The 13,421-nt window shown below is 44.1% G+C and overlaps 1 protein-coding gene across 2 annotated transcripts in view; it reads left to right on the top strand.

Moving 5' to 3' along the window:
- The window catches only part of igf1ra (insulin-like growth factor 1a receptor), an 81,993-nt gene that overhangs the window by 46,418 nt on the left and 22,154 nt on the right, over window positions 1–13,421 (top strand). The window lies entirely within an intron of this gene.

Genomic DNA, 13,421 nt, shown 5'->3' with positions numbered 1-13,421 from the left:
TGCCAGCAAACGTAACCTGTTTTCACAAACATGTTGTTTCATAGCAGCCAGCCCCAGCAGGGATGAGAAGTCCTCAGATGAACTTGGAGAGTTTCCTGAGTTAATATGGAAGAAGGCTGAGGCTATAAGGCTGCCTGAAAACTGAAAACACCCAGGCATCTTTTACACGCTACAGATGTGGTGTGTGTGTCTGTCTGGGGAGGGACAGTCTGAGAGCAGGGCTGCAGTGCACACAGGTGAAAGGGGGGGATTGTGTGAACATGTGAGGTTCTGATTGAGTAAACCACTGAGTTCAATCTGCAAAAGCTCAGGGAAGGCTCTCTGCTCACCTGCTGTAGAGCTTCGCTCAGCCTGCATCCTGCAAGGTGACCTGCTCGCTGTCACACAGCTGCAGGAAGTAAAACTAGTGAAAAACAGTTCACTAAATACCACTGAAGGGGTTTCCAGGTATTGCAGGAGAATCTCATTTAACGATTTTACCCATCAATACTGGAATGGTGGCAAGCTCCTAATTGTTTAGTGTTGATGGTTCTGCCAATTGCCTTTCCTAATGCACACATTGAAAATCTTTAGCTTGTCGTTAGTGTTCTGTTGATGGCAATAGATGGGAGGCCCAGGGGAGGAAGCTTTCAGGTGCACTTGGTCACTGCCATTGGAAGTGGCTGTAATTGGGGTCGCCAAGGGACTAGCCAAAGGTGGAGCGCATCCCACTGATCTCTTTCCGATTGGGTGCCCTAAAAATCAGTGGATCTTGCCATTTATCAGGGGCGTTTGTGTATTTGTGAGGGTTTGTGTGCGAGGCTGAGAGACTGAATCTATGGTGTGTATTTTAGATTTTAGAGTAATTTTTTGCCTATTATTTTCTTTAACTGGTTAAGTCCTGGGAATTAACTCATTTTATTTGTGTGGTGTTCAATGTTACAGCAGCTAAGCAATCTAAAAAAAGCCCTTCTGAATCGATTAAAAGCTGTATGTCAAGTGGTTTCAATCTCCCTGTACAAAAAAATAAAATAAAATACACATCCAAAACAGCTGCTTTATCAGCTGTTATCCCCAGGATGACAATGCAGAGTGTGGTGATTTCTGAAGTGCCCCAATCTGCTCACAATTGTTGCCTTAACCCCTGGTCTGTGTCAGCGACACAGAGGCCAGCATTCCCTCTGTGAGCGCTCCAAATGTTTTCCTGCTCGGTATACAAAGAGCCTGTTTGCTTTGCTTTAAATATGATAAATATGCTTCAGATACCAATGTATGAGTCATCGCAGGTGGCGTTCGAAGCTGCACAAACCATCCTTAATTCTAATCGCTTCACAAGCAGGAAAGGTAAACATACATTCCATGCTGGAGCCAACTGGTTCCTGAGGCCTTCTTGACTGACACCGCCGAGCGATGGGGCCTGCCGCAGCTTTAGAAAATACTTTTTAGTTTGGTCAGCCCCTCTAGGTACTGTGTTGCCCTTTCAGTACAAAGAAAAGAAGGCAAGCTGTTTCTAATTTGCGGTGAGTGCAGAAGGCTTCAGTAACGGCAGCTGCATACCAGCGGTTTGTATTTCGTTTCTCTTGTTTAGGATGTTTTGGGCGTTTCAGAGGGGGAAGTTTCCCCCCCCCCCCACTCTAATTAATGTGTGCTGCTACTCCAGGTGTTGGACACATGAATGACCACTGACTCTGTGTCTGCGTTCTCCACATTCCTCGCCTCCCACTTTTAAACTCTGCAGAAACGTGTTGGAACACAGGATAGACACCTGAACCCCAAGCTACAAAGAAGGAGCACAGCACTCTTCATGTCAGCAGAGACTGGACTGGCACAGGTTTTATTACTGCACTTCACAGGGCCAGCACAGGTACAGCTCAGCAGTGTAGCACTAATGCAAATTTATTTGAATAGGGATGGCAGACTGGTTTGAGCCGTTCCAGGTTTTACCAAGAGCTTTGAGACCTTGTTGAAGTCGCTTGTGATCTGTGGATTGTGGCTCATTAATGGTCGTTCAGACTGGAGCGGATCACACTGCTCTGCAATGGGAGTCTAGTTGTTCTCATGCTAATTCCCTGTTGTTTTTGATTGCCCCCTGCGCTGGCACTCCAGCTGACGGTTGGCTCCTGCAGTCTGAGCCACACCGAGGGAAACAGTTTCCAAGTGCCCGTGGCAGGATGATATCACCCGGCACTCCATGTTCGTGTTTTTGTTTTTCTTTATCCTTTTTGACATGTCAGTGATTTTTAAAATGATAATCATATGAGGTGGGGAGGGGAGAGGCTGGAGGGTGAAACAAACTCAAAAGAACTGTGAGTCAGCCGCTGTAATGTGTCTCTTACTGGCATATCATTTAGTGAGGACTTTTTTATTTATTTTTTGCTGGCAATGGCTAAAATGCCCATAGCATAATTTGCTAATGTCTTCCCAAAACATTTCCCTTTTAACACATGCATCATTAACAGGTTTGTGTTTAAAGCCGTGCTGCAAGAAGAGTGTGGTGTTCACAAGTCTGTTTGCGTAGTTGTGTGTTAATGAAGTGTGCGGTGTTCACAAGTCTGTTTGCGTAGTTGTGTGTTAATGAAGTGTGTGGTGTTCACAAGTCCGTTTGCGTAGTTGTGTGTTAATGAAGTGTGCGGTGTTCACAAGTCTGTTTGCGTAGTTGTGTGTTAATGAAGAGTGTGGTGTTCACAAGTCTGTTTGCGTAGTTGTGTGTTAATGAAGAGTGTGGTGTTCACAAGTCTGTTTGCGTAGTTGTGTGTTAATGAAGTGTGTGGTGTTCACAAGTCTGTTTGCGTAGTTGTGTGTTAATGAAGAGTGTGGTGTTCACAAGTCTGTTTGCGTAGTTGTGTGTTAATGAAGAGTGTGGTGTTCACAAGTCTGTTTGCGTAGTTGTGTGTTAATGAAGAGTGTGGTGTTCACAAGTCTGTTTGCGTAGTTGTGTGTTAATGAAGAGTGTGGTGTTCACAAGTCTGTTTGCGTAGTTGTGTGTTAATGAAGTGTGTGGTGTTCACAAGTCCGTTTGCGTAGTTGTGTGTTAATGAAGATATCTGTGCTTTCTATTATACACATGATTTATAATGTACCGCCACTGTTACCCTGCTGAGTTACAAACATTCCAGACCTGGTAGTTTACACTTGTTGTTTAACCCTAAACTGTAAGCATATAGGATATTGAATAAAATACAAACATTAAAACCAATACAGTGAACGTGAAATGCTTGTCTCTTGGCTTTAAAAAAAAATGATAAAGCTGGATATGGATGGAAGTTGGAAAGGAGTGAGATTTAATCTGGATTTAATCTGGTTCTAGTTTTGCCTCACACAGCATTGAGAATGAAACACTCCTGAATAAATGTGTTGCAGTCCGTCCACTTTATACATTGTTATATAGTTAGTTACACTGGTATATATTTATCTTTTATCCATCAGCTTGTGTTATTTTTTTGTGCAGCAGGGTTATGATGTCATTGGTATAAAATGAGAGGCAGTTGTAGCATTCGGGGTCTGCTGCACTCGGACGGGCGGGCGGAGTGCCTGCCTGGCTGCACTCGGACGGGCGGGCGGAGTGCCTGCCTGGCTGCACTCGGACGGGCGGGCGGAGTGCCTGCCTGGCTGCACTCGGACGGGCGGGCGGAGTGCCTGCCTGGCTGCACTCGGACGGGCGGGCGGAGTGCCTGCCTGGCTGCACTCGGACGGGCGGGCGGAGTGCCTGCCTGGCTGCACTCGGACGGGCGGGCGGAGTGCCTGCCTGGCTGCACTCGGACGGGCGGGCGGAGTGCCTGCCTGGCTGCACTCGGACGGGCGGGCGGAGTGCCTGCCTGGCTGCACTCGGACGGGCGGGCGGAGTGCCTGCCTGGCTGCACTCGGACGGGCGGGCGGAGTGCCTGAGTTTGATTTGTGCTTGGATTAGACAAATTGCAGGCATGCTTCCTGTTTGCATTTCTCTCCCTTTGGGTCATTTCTTAGGAACTCCATTCCTGCGACGCAGTCTGCAGGAAACACAGTGAAGTCGCTGTAGTTTTCTATTGAATGTTGCAATTAATAATGTGATTCCTGTGTTGCAACTGTGGATAACAGGCCCGCCTCTCCTCACAGGCCTGTGGCTTGATGCTGTTAACATTCTTGATTACTTTGTACCAAAGGCTACATTTCTTAGCAAGACTTATCTCCAGCTTTAGGAGCTGTGCTGGGGTTTGTAAACTGCTCTTCCTTGACCATCCACGGCTGTAAAAGTAATATGATATAAAAAATCCTGCTTTAGTACCTACTACTTAACCTTGACTGCTTGGACGCGGCTTGGCTGGGCTGCCTGTAACATCAACACTGATCACTGTGCTTAAGCAGCTCACAGGCCCTGGGTGCAGAGCGAATGTTCAGAATAAAAAACAAAACAACAAAAACACAAGCTTGATGGGTCTAGGCAGGGGTATAAAGGTCAATGGGATCAAACCACTAGAGATAAAGATTAAAGAGTGAGCTGCTTCCTGTGCTGTCAGAAGTGATTTAGATACAAAGACGAATAAGGAAAGGCGTGCTAGCGCTGTACCAGCTACTGCCTGGGAGGTTTCAGGCATGGAACCCCTGTCTCCCAGATCCCCGTTGGCATGAACCTGAACCTGGGAACCTGGGGGTGTGCAAGATTAGCACTGCTGTCTGTGGCTTCTCCAAAACTCAGCGTAAAGGCTGTTCATTTCTGTTTAGTTCACCGACCATGTATGAAAAAGCTGAACTGAGTGTTATTAACCTTCTGACGTTGCCTTTGAATACGACTGACATTGTTTTGTAGTGTTTGCTTAAACCGCTTAGATTACAAGAAAGACACTTAAGAGCTTAATTCTTAGAACTGGTTTACAATTGAGACTTTCCATCCACTGACTTTTTGATGAAAAAATATGACTTTTTGTTGCAATGCGTGTATAATTATGTTGTTGTATCTGGGACATATGTATAATTGCTATATAATTTTGCTGTTAATAACCGGGCTGTTAAAATAGTGCTATTTATCCTTTTTCAGAGGCAGTTGACATATTAAATCCGGTTATGCACTCTGCGGTAGGTGTGATTTAAATAAAACGACAACGGTTTTAATAATAGTGGTATTTGGCGATAGTTTTTTTTTTTTTGTCATTAAAGATAGATTGAAATCCCTACTATACCGAACACAGACGTTGTGACTCTTTGTGCATATTCAGTATGACGGTTTTCTAGTGCTGCATCATTGTTTAAATACTTTGCATTGTTAAACTGTCTGTCTGTCTCTCAAACAGTCATATTCGTCACAAATAGCCACAACACACTCAAAAGATGCAGGGAATTTGTAAACAACCATGCTGCCAAAATGGAGTGGGATCTAATCTTTTATAACATCGCTGGTACACACTGTCTGTACTCTTGTCTATGGTTTGAATTTCCATGCTGTGCACAGAGCGTCGGCAGACAGGTATTCAATAGCACTGATCATTTCTGCTCATGCGCGGATTTCTAAAATAGAAAAACTGGAAACAATCAGAAATAAAGAAATACTACTACATCGAATCACATGTAAAAACCGCATAAAAATTTAAACCCGTAGTGTCTGCGTAGACCAGCATCTCTACAGGATTGTGGATTCATCTCTGCCTAGTAGAGATGAGGGTTAATTCAGTACAGTAGTCGCTGTAAAGGCGTGTTGACGACAGGTTTGATTGTTGTTTATTGGACTGACCGATTTGATATATGTGTTATTATTGGGTTCATGCCACGTTGGTACCGTGTGACTCGCTGCAGTGGTTTCAGACGGACGGGGGTTCTCCGTTGCCATGGTTACTGCCCCCCTCCAGCCTGGCCCCGCTTTCTTCACTCTGCAGGACTTGTTTACCACATTCTGCTCTGAGACTCAATAGCGTGTCAATCACCACGGAACCCCGCCCCGTCCCTGCCATTGGCCGGTTTCATTTCCTCCCTGCTCTTTTTCCAAAATCCCATATTTCCACAGACAGTTGAGTGACAGCGCCGCCAGATTGGCGGTTTTCCAGACAAATTTAATTTGTTTTAAAAGCATCTAACGGATAAATATTATCTTTGGCGGTTTGGCTATTTTTATCATGTATATATATTTTTTTCTATTTATTTCGATTGAGGTTCTTCATCAGCGCATAACTTCAATCACCACAATGCCTTATAATATCATGACCTCCCGTCTTCGTTTTTTTCCCCTGGGTCTCAGCATCCAATACAATTACAAGTCACACAGATGCGCACACACCTGCATTCAGCAAATCACCCTCAAAACGCTGCCCCCGTCAGCTTACCTTACGAATGTGGGGATTGCGACACTCATGCAGTTCAAAGGGTTCTTGTTTCATTGTGAAATAGTTATTTTTTATTTGTCACCAGTTTTAAGAACGGCATCGGTACAATTGGAATTGTTTTAAAAATGTATTTGTAAAGGCTGTACAAGCCGACAGTTTAACTGTACGCAACATTGTGAAAACGCAGTGAATCTGCGTGATTTATATAGCATGTGTGTTACTATTCACGTTTTAGGTATGCGGTTCTCAGCAGATGGGTTACATTTTGTCTCGGGTCTATCCAAGGCGAAATGATTTGTAATAATGTGTGTAAGATGAAGGGACGGTATCTAGACTGTGAAGCAAGCTTGTGATTGAACTAGGCGCGTACTGCTTTCCATCTGCCCTGGACCTGGTTCTGCTGCATGACCTGAAGTCACTTCTCCTTCGCATTACAATGCGCTGTTCTTGCTTGGAACGATAGCAGAGGCCCGCTATGGGGCAAGTTGGAATCCACGGAGCGGAATTCCCTGCAGTCGGACTGGATGGGAACTGCAGCAACTTATATAGAAACAACTTTCATACAGCTTATTTTAAGTTCTACGCAGCGGTCTGACGATGCGAGCGTACGTGTAAGGTCACAGACACCGAGACGAGCGCCCTTTTCCAAAAACACAAATAAGTGTAATGCATACACATGTGTAAGCGCGTACTTAATTGTTGTGTAAAAAGGTAATGGTTTTTATGTTGTTTTCAGTATATAACTTTTTTAAACTCACGGAACTGCTGTTTACAGTAAACATAAGAAGGTCTTTAACTCTGTTTTGAAGTGAGATGCGTCAGTAGGCTATATTTTGTGGGTAGTATTGTGTCTGTGCAGTATGTGATTTAAATGACTGTTGTTTTTTCCCATGTCACTGAATTGTGAAGCCGTGTCACGTTGCTACCATTAACCTTCCTGTTCAGAGGCCAGTTTACCAACACACAGGTGTGTGGACCTGTGAGCAGCCTCAGTGTCTAAAGTCAGTTCATCGGATTATTATTTTAAATGGAAAGTATTTTTCAGCTTTGGGTCACTTTTTTTTTTTTTTTTTAAAGGGTGTTACTAATTCAGTTGCCTGTTTGTAACACACAGTAAAACCCAGAACCGTTCCAGTGTGCACACCTGACGCTGTGCTGATGGCTGTGTTTGGTCACCTGCGGTTCGTTTTCTGTGACCGGTGGCAGCTCTTGTGTTTTTGTTCAAAACGCCCAGTTGGTTGTGTTATACAATGACTGGTTATACTAAGGAACATGTGCCGTTTGACTAGATCCTCATGTCAGTGGTCTAACATCTTGGGCACAGTTTTAGTTCTTCGACAGCACTTCACAAGTTTAAGTTCAGTTCAGCTTTATTTTTATATAGCGTCTTTTGCAACAAGTCGCCCCAAAGCGCTTTACAAAGGCAAAAACAATACATTACTGAACAACAATAAACATTAAAAAAAAGAATAAACTATATATATATATATATATATATATATATATATATATATATATATATATATATATAAAATGCTGTATTATATAAAATATGATTTTAATCTAGATAAAATAAATAAAACAGTAGGAACAATATGGGGGCAAGAGGATATCGGCTTATAACGCCGGGCTATAGAAATGGGTTTTTAGTCTAGACTTGAAGACATTGACTGAAGGGGCTTCTGTAATTGTGATGGGCAAGTTGTTCCATAATTTAGGTGCCATATAACTAAAAGATGTACCCCCTCAGGTTGATTGATTGCTTTTGGTAACCCTTTAGTCGGTCAGTTTACTATGTGTGGTGCAGCTCAGTCAGTCAATAATTGACAGACAGCATGCTTGACACATACTCGTTTACTTTAATTCAACAACAACACAGCAACAAAAATATACCCTCGAATAAATAATAAAAAAAGAATCGCACAGTATATCAGTCATTTCAGACGGAAATACTTCTGATAATTTTTGGAATGCTTCCCGGTAAGGCTAAATATCCGAAGTGTTGTAGTTGGAGGCGACGGTCTCTCCTGCTGGTAAAGATTGTCGACTCTCAGGTTGTACCCCTGGAACAGTGTCATTTCCTTGTGTGCTCTCTGCACCTCACACTTAACTCTTAAAGTGATGGTTCTTCAGCCAAAGAAAACTCCCACCTTTCACCCTTTGCAGTAACAAGTCACAAAAACTCCTGAGTAATAATGACTCAGTTTCTCGGCTTCTCCAGATTTATTTGTGAAGACTCGTCTTGGCTTTGTTCTTTTTTTTCGAAGGGAACGGTTTGCCAGTTGGTCTCGTTACAGTTTCAGAAGGTTCTTCTTGCAGTCTTGTTAGGAGGAAGGACATGTTAAGTTTGGAGGAATCAAAGCAGTCAGGATCACAGATACCGCCACATACCGTCGCTGTCTCGTTGGCACGTCGAGTACTTTCTTCTGCGATCTGGAAGATACGTGGTGTGTGAAGAATGTAGGGTCCTTGTGAAAATGACAAAACAAAGATTGCTGTCCCGAGGGTGTGGAGAAGCTGGTACAGCAGGGCAGAGTGCCATGCAGAATGGGCAGCTTTTCGTTTGATCCTTCATTTAATTTTGTTGTGGTTGCAGTTTGATGTTCCAAACACAGCTGTGCTGTAAGTGTTTAACACCCGTGCTGTATTTATTGCAACATCATACAAGAACAGTCTTTCAAGTATAGTAGGTTTCTGTGGGCAGTTTGTGATCACAAGGATGAGAATGAATAGAGAAGCCTCACCCAAACCACTATCTTGCATAACCTTTGTGTATTTACAACATCTTTAAACCTTTCTGGTTTGACAATTTTTTTGAAGTAAAAAAAAAAAAAAAAAAACTCAAAAAACAAACAAACCACAGTACAAACAAAACCTTTTGAATTCCTTCATAGTGTCTCTAATTCAGGGGAGGGTGGCCCCAAAAATAAAAAAAAATCTCTGCTAGGAGATCAGTCTCTTTCTAGCTCCTGTCGACAGAAAGGGACAAGGCATTGATAACATCTCTGTTAAAGCAAGCATTCGAATGGAGACCATTGTAGTAGACATCTGAACTCGCACAGTATTTGTGCAGGGATGGAAATAAGGCTCCCACTACATAGCAGTTTGATCCATCTCTGGGTTTACTATGAATTTAATAAGACACATCTGCTACCTGTTCACTGTGGCTAATCAAGCTCGTAGTAAAACCTGGAATGGGTGGAACTGCTATGCAGTCTTATTTCCATCCCTGTATTGTTTTTCTGCCTCTGCTATTGTAGTCATTTTAACAAAACAAATCACACAAAACCCTGAGTAAATTGCTTGCGTCTCTGTGCTTGTCAAGTGTTCAGATACAGTGGGGAAGCACCTGCAGCCCAGTCAGGCTTGTCCTTTTTAAGACTTGCTGTGTGATTTACAACCGGAGAAACAGTCAAACACAGGCTCTGAGATTTCAGCGTCTCCACATTAGGTCAGAGCTGTTTGTGACAGAAAGAGGGGAGGGGAGGGGAGGATGGCTGTCACATGATTCCAGTAATCCAGCATCACAAACAGCAAGCAATCACACAGCCCCTGCCTGCCTTCTCGCTGGGATCTGGGTCGTGGTTCAGACACAGCATCCCCGCCATGCCTGTCTGGCTCATTTCTTGTGAGCGCAGAAGAACATTTTATGCATGCAAGCGCAGAACACGTTCTGGTACTTTCCAGGCAGGAATTCAACACACAGCAGCTACATTGGGTGCGAGAAACAGGTTCAAATCAACTTGTTACCTGGCAGTGAAGGGTTAGTACTCCTGTGTTGAGTGTCTTTTTCACTAAGATGTTTAAACACTTTTTAATAGTCCTTGTCTGCAGCCTAAAATGAACTTGAATTGGCTTTATGCAGCAGAATTCCCTGTTTTGTAAACAGCCCTCCCTGGTCAGCGGCTCAGCCCAGAGAGAGATAGACAGAGACAGAGTGCTGTTTGTGTTGAAGAAGCAGACCCCTGAATCTCAGGGCAGGGGCTCTTTTCATCTAAATCCTCATTAGAAACCTCAAGTCCAGTCAGACTGCAGAAGATTTTTTGTATTTTTTTTTATTCAGCTACAAGAGGAAAATAAATTGTTAGGTTTTTTTTGTTGAAGTGTTGGCTTGACCACATGGATGTTGGGTCACTACAGTTCTCTTTTATAAAGCTTCTGACGTGTGTGCGTGTGTGGGTGGTCTCTGAACACCACAGCCCCAGTGAGCTGGACACAAATATCTTGCGCACCCCACCTGACCCCCCCCCCCCCCAGGAGAAAACCAGTTCACATGAATTGGTGTTTTTGTTCTTGTATTTGAAGATGCACAGTGTTGTCATTGGAGCCCGTTGAAAGAGTAGGACACATTGAACAGTAAACCTCTCTCTTAACCTGTACTTGAATGACCCTGCTATTCTTAGGGAAGATGTTTTCCAAGGAATATCCCCTTTCCCTGTGACTTATTCTATATAGAGAGGCAACCCTTTTGCAGAGAGCTGTCTGACAGAGCAAGCCAGAACAGGAACTAATGACTTGTTATATTGCTGAGGTCAAGGTGCGTGTCATGCAACCCTTACACGGTGTTGGAGTTAAATGTGAGCCTGACGAAGTGTTTAAGGTACGAGTGTGCTCACCAGAGGCTTCAAGTATCTGCAGTTAGTGGTGTTTCCATAAAAGGATGATAAAAAAAGAAAAAAAAAATGTTGATTTTAATTTTAAACCAGCTGTTTGTGTCCCACCCACCCAGACATTCAGCAGAAGGTGATTCACAGTTCACAGTGCTTCTTGTACATATTTTTTTAATTAATAATGATGATGATGATCAACATCTAGGGATCGAGAGATGGACAGCTCATTATGATGACCAGAGGGAGGGTACTGTAGTTGAAACTCTAATAACTGTCAAGAGCACAGCCCTTGTGCTGTCATCTCCATGCTCGTCCCATTAGCATCCATCCAGCAGCCTGCACACTTGGGGCTGGATCCTCGGCTCCCAGGCTGCTCCTGTGTGGGCGAGCCCCTACTGCGACTTGTGAAAACCCACAATGTCTTGCGTAGCAGCGCATACAGCAGAGGAGAATGGAAATAGCACTGCGTTGCATAAATGCTCAGTCCTCTTCAGATGGAGAGCGGGGCTGGGACGAGGGGCTGGCAGGTTGCTCTGGAATGTCAAGCAAGCAGCTGATTTTTGGACATGTTGTTTTATACTACCCCTGCATTGAGGACATTGCACAGATCTGGTTCACAAGAAGCTCTGTTCCAGCTAACCTGGGCAGACCTCTTTGGGTACAAGTCCAAGATTGTAACACTTTCTTTGTCTCCTAATACAAATAAATGAGCGAGTCGTTTTGGATGACACACCTGGTTCTCAGAAGTAAATATCTGTGTAGTTAGAATAGTTCATGATTAAAGCAGCACCTCTGTGCCAGCTATACAGATTGCTGTGCAGACTCCAGGACTACTTATTGTCAGATCTGAGTATCATTTAACAATAAAAGTCTGACTAAGAATGTTTGTGTTTTTTTGTTTTTTTTTTCCAAAATAGTTTTGTAATTATTATTTCTTCCAACGAAAAAAATCTTCATCCTCATTCCGGCAGCCTTTGGCTTGCCCGGAGCGTGCTGGGCGTAGTGCCAGGGCTTGGTTGCTAGGAGACGGAGAGTCCTGTGAATTTGGAAGGCGTGTGAGTTACCCTGATCGGAGGGTTTCAGATTGTCATTGTGCAGCAGCTCGATAACCTTCACCCCTTAGGTATTCCGCAGCAGCTTCTCCCATGGAGCTGGGCTGCCAGCACTGGCCAGAGAGGCTGGAGCTTGGAACGAGGCTTTGGATACAACAGTGCAGTGCATTTGCGCAGTGCGTTCACTGAGAATTTGCTTCCAAGCAGTTCAGATGAGGACATACACAGGGCTGAGACTGAGTGGCCACACCAGTACTGTCTGCAGACACTCAGTCGGGGCTGTGGGGGAGCTGGCAGCACGCAGTGGGACATAATAATAATAATAATAATAATAACAATAATAATAATAATCTGTTCCTCGCTGTCCTGATACACATTTTAGACATTGAGAAACTGTTTGTCTTTGGATTTATTGAGTGTTTAATAGTTCTGGATGTTACAATGATCTAATGTCCTGGCATTCCAGCATGTTGCTATTGCATGACAGCAGGACGTGGGTATTGTTGGGAAACGCCAGTCGAGACTGATATTTCACAATGAGATACAAGCAGCGCAGTTGACAGGGCTGGTTCAGTTGCAGGGAGATTGTTTGTCTGTCTTCGTTGATGCAGGGTGGCAGCCCCCTCCTTCTTCAGGTCCTTTTTGAAATCCTGCACGTTGCAACGCAGTCCCATTGTTTATTCAATTGAGTGATATTTCAGCCTGAACTTCTCAAACGCAGCACAGCTCTCTGTTGCTCTGATAGAAAGATAATACTTTAATCTTCAGTAATTCTCCAGATAGTGATGTCAGGGCCAGTGAAAAGCGATCCTAGTCACTTGGAGGTCACAGTGAAGCCGCATGTGAGCTTGCTGACAACACAGCAACATGCTCCCATAGAAGCTGTAAGGTATAGCTAGATTGTATACCTAATATGGAAGAAATGTTAAGCAAAAAAAAAAAAAAAAAAGATCAGTGTCATTCATCTGTTTTAGGGAGCCACTGAGTGTTAAGTGTGTTGCATTGCTATACGAAGCTGTAGTGCTGAAAGAGATTTAAACCGTGAATGGTTGTGCCAGCTGCATCACAGTGATTTACTAACTCAAGTACTGACTGAGGATACTGAGCTGGGACCTTACAGCACACCACAGCGTGGAACTCATTCCACACTTCCCACAGACTCCCAGCCCCAGAGAACAAACCCAACACCCTTATCCAGCCCCAGAGAACAAACCCAACACCCTTATCCAGCCCCAGAGAACAAACCCAACACCCTTATCCAGCCCCAGAGAACAAACCCAACACCCTTATCCAGCCCCAGAGAACAAACCCAACACCCTTATCCAGCCCCAGAGAACAAACCCAACACCCTTATCCAGCCCCAGAGAACAAACCCAACAACCTTATCCAGCCCCAGAGAACAAACCCAACACCCTTATCCAGCCCCAGAGAACAAACCCAACACCCTTATCCAGCCCCAGAGAACAAACCCAACACCCTTATCCAGCCCCAGA

This window comes from Polyodon spathula, chromosome 24 (assembly GCF_017654505.1).
Source record: "Polyodon spathula isolate WHYD16114869_AA chromosome 24, ASM1765450v1, whole genome shotgun sequence".
Lineage (NCBI taxonomy): Eukaryota > Metazoa > Chordata > Actinopteri > Acipenseriformes > Polyodontidae > Polyodon > Polyodon spathula.
The sequence above is the reverse complement of the archived record's forward strand: the minus strand, read 5'-3'. Positions and strand labels throughout refer to the sequence as shown.